At 45.0% G+C, this 16,427-nt stretch overlaps 1 pseudogene; it reads left to right on the top strand.

Moving 5' to 3' along the window:
- The first annotated feature begins 13,365 nt into the window (after positions 1 to 13,365).
- Positions 13,366 to 15,652, top strand: LOC136514085 (protein AE7-like; annotated as a pseudogene).
- Positions 15,653 to 16,427: the final 775 nt, after the last annotated feature.

Below are 16,427 nucleotides of genomic sequence, written 5' to 3'. Positions count from 1 at the left end.
AATGTGCACTTAAACTGGGACGGAGGGAGTATTCCGCATGGCCGTCGTTGCCGCCGTACCTGCTCATCTTCCTCCCTTGGTTTGCGCGCCCAAACCTAAAGATGCAAATATTACGGGACGGAGGGAGTAGTTGTGAAAAAGTTTTCTAAAAATGCTATAGTAGCCATCATATCGAATCTTGCGATACGTGTGTGGAGTATTAAATATAGATGGAAAAAAAAACTAATTGTATAGTTTGATTGAAAATTACGAGACGAACGTTTTGAGTCTAATTAATTTATAATTAAACAATAATTGATAAATAAAAAACAAAAGTGCTACAATAGCCGAATTTTTAAAATTCACTAATAGACGTACGATGTGTCACCCGTGTTGGGCCCCGTGGCCGAGCGTGAGCCTGGCCCGCGTGTCAGTATCCAGGGCGTGGAGGTAGGTTTACTTGTGTGGACAGGACACACAAGTGAATGATGAAGCGAATTGAAGGAAGAAGCCCGCGAAAGGGACGGGCAGTTGGTGATGGGGGTTGACGTGTTCCACGCCGGCAGATATTTCAGTGGGAGTTTCATTGCCCGTTCGCTTGGCTGTCGTGGGTGAGGGTGTCAGTGTATTTAAAAAGAGAAAAAATAAGTTTAATTTAAATGAAGATGAAACTCTCTTGATATGATTATCGACCCTTTATGAGTTATGAAATTAAATGACTACAAAGCTCTATAATAAAACTTTACATTGAAGTACGATGTTTCATCCAAATTTTATTTTATTCTATGTGACATGATAGACTTGAAAACAATAAAATAAAACTCTCCACTTAAACTGACGTAAAAATAACTACCGGGTAAACATCTTGTTCCTTGTGGGCCTTTCTTTCCATTATTAGGAGGGCCCCCCAAAAAAATCTATGGCCCTATTTGCTTAAACTCATCAGCCATACCGTTTCAGCGAAATTACAGTGTTTTTCCTCTCATAACGAATCAGCATCAGCATCAGTGTGACAAAACCGCCCAATTTATATAAGATCAAGTACGGCTGTCCCCGCTAACACATTGACACGCGCATACTTTCACTTATATAAACTCGATAGTCCGCCGATTGTCACGAAGGACCTCGGTAAATCAACATTACAACCAAGATCGCGTGATTAAGAAAATACACATCACATACGCAGAGTTACAGCGGAAATAATATTACAAGTGGGTTCACAAATAATAGTACAAGTTTGGGTTTCAAAAACCGATTAGTGAAAACAACATAGCTTTCAAATGATAATATTAATATAAGTTCTAAATACATTGCTAGCATAAGTGACATCCTCAGATAAAAGCATATAGATGAGAAATAAATATAGAGTCATCGAGCCCATCTGTGGTTAGCCACCATCTTCAGCAGGCTAAGAACTTCACCTGCAACATGGTGGGATAAACCCTAAGTACTCGAATGTACTCATCTAGACTTACCCATCATAAACCAAAAATAAAGTAACACCAAAGAGTATGTAAGACTTTATAGGTGGAGCTAGCTTGACAACATTTTGCATAAAACGTGACTAATTCAGTTATACAATTATACTTTGGTCATCAAGTTAATTATAGCTATTCATCTCTAGATTAACAACCAACCTATGTCAAACATGTGGTACATTATTTAGTAGCATAACAATAGTAATCATAGTCGGTGTAAGATTTTTATATTCATCATAACCATCATATTCCATAATACAGTTACTACGATGTTGGGACTAGCCAAGTTTCTCACTATCCGGGAGAGACGACGATTCGAATCGATTTCAACCAGCTGGGAATTTATTTCTAACATAAACCCAGATATACCTGCGCTAAGGTAGTCTTAGATCACCTTTGGTACAACTCAGGTACACATTTCGTGGGTTTGGCCAGCGCCGCACAATCAGGGATGACCAGTTGTCAGGACAATCAGGACTACCTGCTCTTGGGCTCACTTCTAGCTCTCCGCACATCCTTACTATCATCCAGAGTGCGCACTTTGACATAGCGAGGCCTGGCCTGAGTTGAGCTACTCGGCTTCACGGTCGAAACGAGTTATTCGGCCAGCTAAGTGATAGGCATGCGTTCAATCTTGTTAGAAGCGCCAACAATGATACGGTACTTAATCGACACAGATGGGGATAGATCCACACCCAAGACCACCATATCTTGTTTCTTCTCTATCGACATCCCGCCCGGTCTCCATTCATTATTAACACATGGTTATTTTCACGATAGCAAATATAGTCAGTCGTGCTTTAGTATCTACCTATATCTCGCAGGTGACAGAAAATCACTTGACTTCTACAGGTCTAAGCATTGCTAAGCATACATTCGATCCTAGACCTACATAGGGTTCAAGGTATATTTCTGGACAAGGTAGTTCTATGCATCAAGTGGTTTCAATCAACTCTTATAACCTAATGCATCAAACATAAAGAACTCATGTGATATTTATAAAAACATAGGAGGCTTAGAATGCTCCGGGGCTTGCCTGTGATCCAATCACAAGGTTAGTGTTTGTTAGATGACACTCGCTTGGTGAGCATCTCTCATCCTAACACTTGTCTAGTCCTTTCATCTTTGGGATAGGTTCACCATACACCGTTTTCGGGTTTAGCTCCAACATCACGTCCTTCACGTAGTTCATCTAGCGTACCTAGATGAGATACAAGATGCAAGTGCATGAATATGAAGAATGGTAATATGAGATACATCACATAATAGCATTCAAGACAAACATAAGATCATGCAAGATATAGGCACCTAGAGTTATTTAACTAAACATCACATAATCCTATTATAGAGAGATAGTAAGCATATTAGGCATGGCATACAAGTGAACTTAAGTTCAGATATTGCACACATACATCGATCAAGAACTAACCAACATGTTTAGCCAAAACAAGAACAAGCTAAAACAATCACCTAGCATATGTATAGAAATCTGGATAGCAGTACAACAGTCATTTATTTTAACCATAACTAGAGACATAGGCATCCAATAAAGGAGAAACTAGACTTTCTGGAAAGCTAATGAAATTGCCTGCAACATGGTTATTATCACCAAAAACTTATTCTAAAGCTAACTAGGTCAAACATGCCAATGTTACAAATCTACACAGAACTAGGACATAAAAGTAGTAGTAATTTCAACAATGCATAACTGGAGTTATGGATATCGAACAAGCATGAACCTTAACTTTCTAGAAAGTTTATTAAATTATCTAAAATGTGTTTATTATCATCACAAGGTGATTCCACAATTAACAAGGTCAATCAAGCACAATTGAGCACCTCTGTCCAGACTTGGACATATTCTACCATGAAACTTCATAAGCTTATAACTGGAGATTTATACCACCAAAAGGAGTGATATTTAACAATTTAGAAAGCTCATGAAAAGAACTACACTTCTTATATTATCCCCAAGACATGATTCAAAGCTTAGCTAAGTCAAATAACACAATCATTTAGATCTATACAGAGAGCATGCAAAATCTTACAATGAACTTGCAAAAGTCTATAGCTCCTAAATTATCAGGCCTATGGTCATGAAACTTTATCACAAGCTATATTATGAAATTAGCCACAACTTTGGTATTCACTACAACCACAACAAACATCATTTACATCACGAAAATAATTGCAAAATTAAAACTGCACATGCAACTGAAACAGTAGTGGTACAGAAAACTGATAGGAACTTCAAAGAAGCATAACTGGAGTTCTATACCTCCAACAAACATGAATCATAACTTTTTGAAAAGCTTATGAAGTTACCTACAACTTTATTATTATCATCATAAGATGATTCTATAGCTAACAAGGTCAATTAATCCAATGAATGCATCTTTGCCCAAAACATGGTATAATCTGACATGCCACCTTAAACAGATATAACTAGAGTTCTACATGTCCAATAAATGTGGTTCTAGACTTCTAATAAAGCTTAGAAATTTGTAAACAACTTTGTTATAAACACCTAGAGCTAATTATACTATTAAAAAGTCCCCACAGTACCAACATGGCAACCCCATCTGGGTTTAGGCAGAAACAACCACAGAGATTTAAGCAACTATAACTAAAGATCTACTTAACCAAAAATTATGCTATTTAGCTTTTTGAAAAACTTAAGAAAATTAATACAACTCATGTATTGTCATGAAGTCATTATTAATAACATAATTGAGCCAATTAATTCAAACATGCAGGCCTATTCAGAATAGGAGCAAAGCAACATAGGACATTTGTTATTTTTATAGATCTTAAACTATCAAACCTCAACTCCTCAAATTTTTATCACAGCATAAACATAGCATCAGTAGCCTACCATAAAAATTTCATATTTATTTGAGCACAAAAACTATAGTTATGAAAAAAGACGAGACATAACTAGTATTAAGAACCTAACTGCACAAATTGATTTTCACAGCAAAAACTTTAAACTAAAGATGTCATATTATAGATCTAATGCATAGATAATTTCACAAGGATTCTGAAAAGTCCTCATTTACTTTTTTATGATTTTATACTAATTACTACGAATTTTCAAAGTTGATCATTCAAATCTGCATAAATCAAAGAAAAGGAATGTAAATCTTGCATCGGGGACCCTGTAGTTTCTACAAATTAAACTCGAACAAACATATCATTTCTAGCACTATTCAACTGAGTCACGGCTTCGCAGTTCAGCCCTCCAAGTTCTTCAAATTCTTGCCCACGGTCCTTTGCATCCTCTTCGACACAGACATGGAGCAGCGCACGACATGGGCCAGTCGGGCTCTGGCCAGTGGAGAGGGGGAGCCTGTGGCAGAATCGCCCAGAATAGCATACTTAAGGAGGCGCTCGTCTTCCACCAGACACTAAGCACCTCGAAAGCGGGCTACAACGAGCGGTGTCCGTCGGGCACACCCCGAGGGAGAACCCGAAAGATCCACATTTTTCCTAAGGATCCAATAATAAAAACGAGTTATAATACTAGTTCATTTCATACATCAGAGTTTCTTAAAAAGTATATTATTACAATACCAAATACCAGAGTGCGGAATGATAACAGCGGAATTTAAAATAACATCTAGCAGTAGGGGCGAGGATTCCGACTGAGCCCACCAGAAGGATCCTCCACACAAAGAGACTCTTCAAGCATCACCTGCAACAGGGATAAATGAACCCTGAGTATACAATGTACTTGCAAGACTTATCCGACTAGTGGAAATAATTTTCTAACTCCAAGAAATATGATAGGCTTTATGGTTTGCTGGTTTTCTTTAGCAGAAAGCAATATTAATAGTGAGTCCTTATTTATGTATTATTATTAACAGCCATATTAAGTGATCATCTAGCCAGTCTATATAAGCACATGTTCTATTTTCAAGCAAGAGTTGAGCAATTAGTTATACTTCTTCTTCTTTCCACTTTTAGTTCTTACTATGGTGCTAAACCGTAGACAAGCCATACCAGATTTCCCAGTGATTCACGAATCAATGTGCCCAGCTGGGTGCCCCAAAACACACGCCCCGCTTGTACCCCAGGCACAAGCAGGACTAACTCATCACCCTCCTGTCCCGGGTGTCTAGGTCTCCGTCCAAACTTGGACTCCAAGCCCCCACATCCTGAGTCCTGGACTCCGTGTGGTGCAAGGACCTCCACCATCCCCACCTCCAATCAGTCGGTCCAAAGAAGAGCCGAATCTACGACAAGGGAGCAACAAGTCTTCCCTGCGCCCATACCTAAGTATGCGCTTGGGACAATAAATCTGTGACTTGCCTAGAGTCATATGCAATGACCGATCCTTAATCGACATGGATAGGGGAAAAGTGTAACCAAGTCATGCCCTATTGGCCGTAGAACACAACCCCTTACACCCACCAGTACCTAATCCATATCCCTGCCCGGTCATCATTTTCCTTTCCACCATTTTATCATGAGTGTTCATATTTTATTACCCAATTGCAAGTAACGACAGGTTACTCACGCTACCGGGATCCTGAGCATCGCAGCTACTCAGCCTATACTGTATGACTCATGGGTAAGTATGTTTATGCAGGTAGTTTTCCATAAAATGCTTGTAACTTAAATGCACATCACATATATATATTCAGTGATCATAAAAATATGGGTTATGTTCCGGGGCTTGCCTTGGGCAGGCGTCGGGTCAGTAGGGTTAGCATCAACAGGCTCCTGGGCTTCCTCCTGTGCGAAGATGTCCTCCTCGTACTCCTCGATCACCTCATCGTACTCTGGCTCGCCGACGGGCACGAAGTCTACCTGTCGGGTTCATAAACCTGAGGTCCCTCGGGGACCGGCTTCCACGCTAAGGCTCGGCCCAGAAGAACGGCCTTTTCTTCCTTCTAGACCGGCCCAAAAGTCTAAAACCAACCGACCAAAGCGCTCGCTTCAAGCCTAGGCCGCCTTCGGCCCATCTCTCCGACCGGAGCACTAGCTCAGGATCAGGCCAGCTCCGAACGGCCTCTTCGATCGGAGCGCTAGCGTCAGGCGCCGGCAGCCTCCGCACGGCCTCCACTCGGAAAGCTTGACCCGAGGACCGCCTCTGACTCCGACCCCGTGTCTCCGACCGGGATTCATAAAAAAACACTGCCATCACTATTCTCCGACTAGTGCGTCAGAACCAACTAGGGACCATCCGACTAGGGACGCCCGCTCGGAAAGAACCAGAAGGCGTGTGGAGAAAGGCAAGGCATGGCTCACAAGTCAACACCACTGTACCAGGGACCATACCCTGCACGAAGCAGTGCTCTACAGCCACCCTAACACAAAGTATTATAGGGGCCGCTAAAAACTCCCATATGGTAAGCCCCCTCCGCGTGTCTCTGGACACCGATTGCGGTATGGGCTCTAGGATTTGCCATACCGGGTGAACATAGCATAGCTCCTCACATACCACTAGACATCTAGAAGTATTCTGCAGGTACCGACGTCATCTTTCCTGAAGAAGATAGCTCAACCTTCTGTACACATCTAACATCCTACAGCGACATCGATAGTATTGGGGGGCTTCAACCATTATCCAGTTTTCATCATCGTAGGCAGCAAGACTTAGAAATATATGTACTCTCTCCCTCTCACCTATAAAGCCATCCCCTTCATCTATAAAAGGGGATGCGCTCCCTTTAGGAGATCGACTTCTTCATGCTCAGACTCACTAGATCGACACCAACCCCTTACAACCGCAGTACCACTGAGTTCTGACCGCAACCCATCCGGTCGGAGCCTTTCGAACCTCTTGTATACCCCTCCTTTCTCCTTCTCGTTTGTAACCCCACTACAGACTTTAAGCACTTGGGCTCAGGAATAAAGTCACTGTCCGACCCCGACTGGACGTAGGGCACGTTGCTTGAACCAGTATAAATCTTGTGTCATTGAGTGCTAGGCCACCTCCAATCACAACGTACAGCAAAACTACAAATATTTACTAGTTGGTCACTTTGTGCACCGACAGTTGGCACCGTCCGTGGGGAAGATGTTGTACGTTCAACACTCTTTTGGTCATCGGATGGCCCATTTTTCTGCCACCCCCGTCGTGGCGGGCTTGGGCGATACGATTCGCTTCGGCTCGCTGGAGTTCCCTGCACTCTCGCCTACCGGGATGCGGGTTCCACCCATCTTTGAGCCATCCCAGGCCTTCCGCTTCGGGAGCCTGGACTTCGTCGCCAACCGGCTTGGCGTACTTCACCTCCGTGAGGAGGCTCACGACCCGGCACCCGTCGGAGGGACGTCCTCCATCGACTCTGGGACGCGCGACTTCAACAGCGTGGCATCTGCGCTTCATTCTGAGCAAACTCTCTACTCAAACCCCGCTGTGAGTAATATACATGCTGTTATTTACTTACTGTGCTCTATCTTCTGCCAAATACTCGGTGGGTTACCGTTGTCCCCATCGTAGCCGCCATACGGCCGATTCCCCTATGGTCTTGCATCTTCCACGGACGCATATGCCCGGAGACCCCAAAAGGTGCTAGCACCGCACCCTCTCACGTCTGAGTTCATGGGGATGGCGAGCTATGCTCCCACCTATTTCCTCGACATCATGGATGACGATGTCAGGAGTGACGGCTCCAGCATCGGCGATGTGGCGCCAAGCCACCGTTGGTCCTGGGAGTACGCTGCGGCGGACACCCCGGAACGGACGCTAGGGGTAACGGAGTCCTTTTGGACCCACGCCCCGCTGGGTCCTCACGCGAAGACCCCCGAGCTCACACGTGAGCACGGGGAGGATCTACGACGACAGTGGCCGCATCAGCCACCAACTGCACCAATGCGCCCGGCGTACCACGCTGTGCCCTGTTGAAGGGTCGAGATGGCGGACTAGAGGGGGGTGAATAGTCTTTTCTAAAATTAATCGCGTTGGCTAACCGATATAAGTGCGGAATTAAAACAATTGGTCTTAGCCAAAACTACACCCCTTATATATGTTCACTAGCACCTAGCAAAGATAACAATTATGCAACTAAGGTGCTGCGCTAGCTAGAGCTCTCCTAAACAATTCTAGGAGCAAGGTTACACAAACCTATGCCACTAGTACTTTAAGCAACAAGGGAGCTCTTACACATGCTAGTAAGCAAAAGCACAAAGCTAACTAAGCTCACTAGCAATGCTCAATAATATGGCAACCAATGCCTAATTAGAGAGTGCAAATACTTAGCTATACAAACTAAGCAATGTGACTAACAAGGTTACTAAAACCGAATTAGCCACGCAAGGGAGCTACTTCTATGCTACACAAGCAAGAAGGTAATTAGCAAGCTACACAAGCTATCTAATTACAAGAGCAACTACACAAGCTTAATATGTATAAAAGTAATTGCAAGCTTGTGTAACGGGGATGCAAACCAACAGGAAGAATAAGGTTGACACGATGATTTTTCTCCCGAGGTTCATGTGTTTGCCAACACGCTAGTCCCCGTTGTGTCGACCACTCACTTGGTGGTTCGGCGGCTAATTAGCATCACCCGCTAAGCCCGCACGTCGGGCGCCGCAAGAACCTACCCCTTAAGTGAGGGTAGCTCAATGACACGCTTTACTAGAGTTACTCTTCGCGGCTCCCGCAGGGCGAGCACAATGCCCCTCACAAGCACTTCTTCGGAGCGCCGCACAAGCTTCTTATGCCCTTCGACGGAGACCACCACCAAGCCATCTAGGAGGTGGCAACCTCCAAGAGTAACAAGCACCACCGCCTTGCAACTCGATCACCTAGTGCCATTCGATGCAACCTCACGATGCAATCGCACTAGAATCGCCCACTCATACAATCGGATGATCGCTATCAAGTATGTGTGAGATGGAGGGCTCCTAAGCACTCTTAAGCATGGACACAAAGTCCCCCAAGGTGCTCCACACTAGCCATGGCCGAAGGCCACTTCTATTTATAGCCCCAAGGGCTAAACTAGCCGTTACCCCTTCACTGGGCAACGGTCGGGCCGACCGGACGCTCCGGTCAAGTTGACCGGACGCTGGACCTCAGCGTCCGGTCGCTCGCAGATGACCATGTGTCCCGATTCCAATGGTCTCTTGACTTGACCAGACACAGTAGCTTTCAACTGACCGGACGTTGAACCCCCAGCGTCCGGTCGTTTCCAGTAAGGTACCGACCTCGACCGGACGCGTCCGGTCACACTTGATCGGACGCAGCCAGCGTCTGGTCACACTCTAGCTTCTGTGTCATCATACGTCAGCCTGACCGGACGCAGCCTGCCAGCGTTCGGTGCATGCAGATCCAGCGTCCGGTCAGTTGACCGACGCCAACATCTTCGTGACCAACTCGTTTTCACTTCTAACTTCTTCACCCTTGTTCTAATGTGCTAACCACAAGAATTTGCATCCGGCGCAATAGAAAATAGGCATTCCATTTTCCCGAAAGCGTCGAATCCCATCTCAACCCTGCAAACACCACCTCCTTTGTAAATGTGCCAACGCCACCAAGTGTACACCATCATGTGTATGTGTGTTAGTATTTTCATAATCATTTCCCAAAGGATGTTAGCCACTCAACTTGCCACGCCACTCGATCCTAGCGACAATGCAAAGTTAGATCACTCGAGTGGCATTAGATGACCGATATGCAAACAAGTTTGCCCCTCTTGATAGTACGGCCATCTATCCTAAACCCGGTCATAAAACTTCTCTACACACCTATGACCGGTGAAATGAAATGCCCTAGGTTATACCTTTGCCTTGCGCATTCCATTCCATCTCCTCCAATGTTGATGCAACACATGCACCAACACGATCAACAATGATATGATCCACTTCATATCATCACATGATCATATTGGTTCATCGATCTTGACTTTACTTGCTCTTCACCGTTGCCATCGTCCATCGGCGCCAAGTCTTGCTCAAGCTTCACCGCCACGCGGTCCATCACTCCAAAGCCTTCGACTTGCCCTTCACGTTTGCAACCGGTCCATCAAGCCAAGTCTTGTTTTGATCTTCTCCACCTTGATCACATGACTCAATGTCATGTCTCATGTGCATTTAAGCTCCTTCATCATCACATGTGTGAGCTTTGCAACATCTCCAAGCCATTTTCACCTCCATGGCATATGTTGCTCATACACATGTACCTGTGGACTAATCACCTGTGTATCTCACATAAACACAATTAGTCCATCTAAGTTGTCACTCAATTACTAAAACCAAACAAGGACCTTTCACCTGTGTGCATGGACCGACGTGCGACGATTGGGGTCGTGCCCGTTAGCCCCAGCGTAATGCTCCAGTTTAGGGGACCAACCCCCACAGTTCGCTCGGGCCAGCCAGAACGTTGCCGCCATAGTAATGCTCCTGCGTGACCTGCCCGAGCCAAACGACCCTCGTGGATGAGCAATCCACCAGAACCTCCGGGCACTGTTGGAGACCGCCGCCGTTCAACAAGCGGAGTGCTCCGTATCACGACGCCGACTCGCGACCTCGCTCCCCGTCCAGGGAACAAGGACGCAACAGATGGGGCACTACACCCTGTCATCGCCACAACCACCGATTGCGGCACAAGAAGCCGCAACCGCTCCTCATCTTGACTTGACAACCGCCCCGTACCGACCGCCTATCTACGTGCGGCTCAGGCCGAACCAAGACGCGCACAACGTCGACCGGAGTTCCAGCCCTGATAGCCTGGAACCACGGACATTTGTCCAACACCCCCAGCAAGCGCCTTTTCTGCCGCGCTTCAACGGGGGCCGCGACAAAAGGCAAGGCCAAGCGCTAGGATCAAGACGAAGGCCCCTCCACACAGAGAGGAAAGAAGAATAGAAAGGATCGCCGCTGACCGGCCAACTCCGCGTTGGCCGCCACGGCAGATTACGTGGGCACTCAGCCCCAGCAAGACCCACTAGGCCACTTTCATGAACTCATGGAGAGCTCGTGCACCAACCACAACTATCCCGTCAACCATCTCTACAAGGACTGCCAGCTCCTCAAGCGCTTGCTGAGGTAGGCTGGCAGGCCAAAGGAGGAAGAAGACGGGGAAGCACCGACTAAAGGATGACGACGACGACACCCTCTCCATGGACCTTGGAACAACTATGTCTTTTCTTCTTTTCCTAAGTTTTAGTCTTACCTTACTTAGCGAACGCTCCTACAAGAGCACCCCGACCCGAACACTGTTCGGCTCGGAGCGCTCGGGGGCTCCACCAGGGGGCTCTACTACCCCTTTGTTGTTTTTTACCTTAAGTACTCTTTTGCTTTTGTATAAAGAAACTCCTTCCTACCTGAGTAAAAGGGTAGTTCATTCCTATGTTTTACCTTACGTAACTTTGCTTTAGAACATTCCGACTGATCGCACCCTGCCTTTTCCTACAGCTACGACCGGCCGAGCCTCGTGGGCCACGCCCCGGGCTTGTAAAGTTGCAGCCCACGGAACAAACGGGCAGGTACGAGAGAGAAAGAAATTTAAAACAAAATTATGCCAAGGGAGAACTAAAGAACGAAAGGGAACAAACTTCCCCGGACGGAGCAACTCCATTACAAAAGCAAAAAACCGATTACAGTCATTAAAACACACCACGGACGTCTTACACGGGGGCTAATGCATCCGTCCATAGCATAGTGTTGCTCAACACTTCTGCTTTTGATTTGAATAATTACACTACAGCTTGTAATAATTTAGTATAAGTCTATGTTTGTGAATAACTCATCTATATTTTGGACATGTATTTGGCTATATGCCTGTGACCAGTATGTATACAAGATTTAATATACTAGTATGCAAGGTCTAATATATTATTTATACAAAAATCAAGTGAATTTGTTCAATGTGATGCCTTCTATATGAGCAAAAGTGGATTTGTCAAATTATTTAATTGTAATTATATCTATGCAGTTTTTGCCGACAGTTTTTTTTGGCAGGGTATGGTTTGTAAAATACCTTGGAAATGGTTTGGCCAACGTATAAAATGTCGGAAAAGGTCTTAACTGTCGGCGTAGGTCTTAACTGTCGGTAAAGGGTTAACTGTCGGTAAAGGTTTCAACTGTCGGCGTAGGTAGACCGTTTGTCTATATATAAAGTGTCGGGGATTTTGTTAACTGTCGGCAAAAATTTCACCGACAGCTTCTAGCGCAGCTGTTTCTAAACTGTCGGCAAAACTTTTCGCGGGACGTTATCTGTCGGCAAAGGTGCCCTTTGTCTACAATAGAAAGTGTCGGCAAAAGTATGTTGTGTTATAGTGCGCGCCCGACTAACATCTGCTCCCTCACCATGATCACCCTTTCTCCATCCTCGTAGCTCCTAGAAGCATCCGAGCAGGAACATAAGAACAAAGCTCAAAGCGGGAAACCAACAATGTGTGGATCTGCGCGGACGTAGGGCCCGAGCCTGCCGAGAACCCAAGTGCCAGATGCGGTGACCGTGCCTCGACCCGACGTGGTATTCACACCCCTGCTGGCGGTGGCCATCAGATACGGCGTCGTGTCCCCGAGCCTGTGAGTGTGGGGAGTCGGGGGTTGCGGCGGCAGCATCCAGAACCGACTGGGGGAAGGAATGAAGTGAGGTGGTCTAGGGTTCCAATCCCGTTTATATATGTTGTTACTGGGCCTAGGCTGAATAATAATACTTGGGCTAATACAAAAGATACTTTGGCCAAAATACAAAACATACAGCATGGAGCTTTGAGCCGGGTAAATTTTACCCATGGGTTTATGGGTATGGGAACGTATCGGTACCTCCAAACCCGAACTATATGAGTTTTTTTCCATTAAAAAGTTCATGGGTATAAAAATTGACCCATTTCCCTATCCTAATGGAGTAAAAATCCATCATGTTTCGGGTCGCGGTACCTTTGGACCGGTACCTTTAATCGTGCCTCCACTCCTCCGCCCGTCCGGCCTCGGATCGGCCAACGAGCGAGGCCGCGCCGCGCCGCCAAGACGAGAAGCGGACGCTGACTGACGACGTCTTGCTCCGACTCCTCTCAGCTCTGACGGGCGGCCGACCGCGAACCCCGAGGCCCCGACGCACATACTCCAGTCGGCAGTCGCCACTCCGTTTCCCCACGGCGACAAGGGTACGGTGAGCTGAGGTGGGAGCCTGGGAGGGCCTCTTGTGTTGGTTCGTGTCAGATTCATTTGATTCGCTTGGGTTATCCATGCTATAGACCTTTGATTCCTTGCCTCCGTAACTGTAACGTAGGTAACACTGCTCGGTTAGATCGGTCATAATAATTAACACAAATGGTTGAGTTCATAATGCAGCCCTCAAAAATAAATATTCTTTGGCAAACATTTTACGGTATGACTTGGATGTGCAGTGTAAAGTGTAAACCAGATACTGTTGCTAACACATTTTCATTTGTTTTGACGTGCAGGAATTTGCCTTTCTCATCTAAGGTTACTGCATTGCATTTCATAGGAATGGCTATGGGGTTGATTAATACTAATCCTATAATCCACGAGAAGAAAGAGAGGCGCATTGTCCGACAGGCACCAGAGACCAAAGATCAAAATGCGGCAGAGCCCATAGACCAGCTGGAAGTATTTGATATCTTAATGATTTCGCTTATATAAATGCAGCGAAGCTTGTTTTGCCCCCATTTATTTGTGAGTTCTGTGTCCTAGCCATTTGGTTGTGGCCCTTAATGTTCTTTACATCACATTAGAGATATAAAGGATCCAGAGCATCCATACTCACTGGAACAGCTGAATGTGGTAACTCAAGACTCAATTGTACTCAATGATGAAAGCAATTATGTCAGGTAAGTTCTCATATGTCTAGGTGCCTTGGTTTGGATGTACAATTCAGGATCGTTACTGAAGCTCGCTTCTGAGATTCATTTTGCTTTGCATCAGGGTTAATTTCACCCCAACAGTGGAGCACTGCAGTATGGCAACTATTATTGGCCTCTGCATACGTGTGCAACCTGTACGAAGTCTCCCTCCTCCTTACAAGTTTTGTTGTCATTGTAGAGCTTGAGACAAAGTACTCATGTTATGATTTACACTAAAAGGGCGTACCCAGTGCAGAGAGCTCCCGCTCTGTGCGGAGTCTGGGGAAGGGTGTCAGTGGCAAGTCTTACCCTCGCCTGTGCAATGGGAGGAGATCGCGACTCGAACCCGGGACCTTCCGGTCACAAGCGGTACGACTCTACCGCTTGCACCAGACCCGCCCTTCTTATGATTTACACTATCAATATTATTTTTCTAGAGCAATCAGGGTTTGATATGTCAGCATACTGCTGTCATTAGGGATAATGTCTGTCTGTCAGATTGAATTATAAAAAGGATTATACCTTTGTTGCACATAAAACTTGGTCACTGAAATGGTTAGAAAATTAGTAGCTCATGTACATATCTGCTGTACATTTCAAGAAAATATATGATTTTTTACTGGTGGGAATACACCTCTCTCTCTCTCTCTCTCTCTCTCTCTCTCTCTCTCTCTCTCTCTCTGTGTGTGTGTGTGTGTGAGAGAGAGAGAAAATTCAGGCAGCCATCTGAATCTTAGCATTTTGTAGGTGGACATAAGGGTTGCCCCTGGATCACATGCAACTGAAGCTGCTGGTATATGTTCTACAGAATCTGCAATAGTTTCCATATCTATTGCTTGGCTGAATATCTCAGCGTATAATTTAATTATTTGTTGCAGTGAATAAAAAAATGAACGACAAAGAACGTGTTGCTGCTGCATTGGAAAACTCAAACCTACTTGACATGGTTGAAGAGTGCTTATCACCAACATTTGAATGTTGAGGCCTGAACATTATATCTGGGTGCCACAGTGTTGATGTTCAGAAACCACACAAGCTTATTCCCAGTGGAGTTCACTCGTCTCTTTCTGAGAGTAGGTTATATGCCCTCTCCCTTGTCTTTCTTCTATCTTAATGAAATGGCACGCGGCTCTCCTGCGTCGCTCGAGAAAAAAAGTTGTTAAATTTTGATGGTGCTGATCGTTTGTCAATAATTTGCAGTACTACTCTCCAGGCCTTCTAATTGCAGATGGCTATTTCAGTGTTCTGGCTAAGATTCCCAAATGTGAAATGCAGAGACCTGTGAGATTCATCCTCTACGTGATGGCTGTGCACTCCAGATGTTAGAAATTCTCTCTTTGCCAATGGACTTAAGATGATACTCATGGTGTTGGGCATTACCGGCGTTCTGTTGTTGGCAGCCTCTCGGGTTCCTACCAACAAAGCATAAGTTGTCCTCAAAACTTGTCTCTTATGTACAACCAGTTTTTATTTATCCCAACATGGTTCAAAACAGCATGTTGCTCAGATGAAAAGGTGGTATCTGATGATCTCAAAAACAAAGTTTTTCCATACTTTTTTTTTGTTGCATTGAAAAATTTTAGGCAGCCGTTGCAACGCACAGGCATAGACCTGGAACTTAAGAATGAGAGACCTTATCTGAGGTGGGTCTCAGCTTAAGGTTGTGGCTGGCCATACATGTTACGAAAGCCCTAAGACCTCTCCAGTATCTTCATCAATAAACGTTAGAAACGATGTCTTTAGCCCTCCAGGAGGCATGCCACTTCAGTTTTGCCAACTCTGGAAGCTCTCTCCAATGAGAATGAGATAGTTCATCTCAATCTGCAAACACAGTCACACAGGCCAGTAACCAAAATGTGACCGCGGAAACCACCAAATTGCATGGGGGCTGAGAAAGCATTTCAAAGACTTTCGAAGTTGAATTTACATATGCAGATCTGAATCAATTCACGCACGCACGCACGCTATGGAAACATCAAAAAACCATTGAATTTAGCAGACAACGAAAAAATGCCTACCTATTAATAATTAATAATTAGAGAAACAATTGGTAGTGATGCATCATTGTGTCCTGTTATTGACACATATCTGCTGTTTCATTTGAAGAATAACAAGAAGACAGATACCCTATGTAATATTGACCACTATATTTTACTAGAGTATATTTAAATGATCCAAGACATACATAAGGTCACAAAAATAATTTTAA

This window comes from Miscanthus floridulus, chromosome 16, assembly GCF_019320115.1.
Source record: "Miscanthus floridulus cultivar M001 chromosome 16, ASM1932011v1, whole genome shotgun sequence".
Taxonomy (NCBI): Eukaryota; Viridiplantae; Streptophyta; class Magnoliopsida; order Poales; family Poaceae; genus Miscanthus; species Miscanthus floridulus.
Note: the sequence above shows the minus strand (reverse complement) of the source record. Positions and strands in the feature narration are given on the sequence as shown.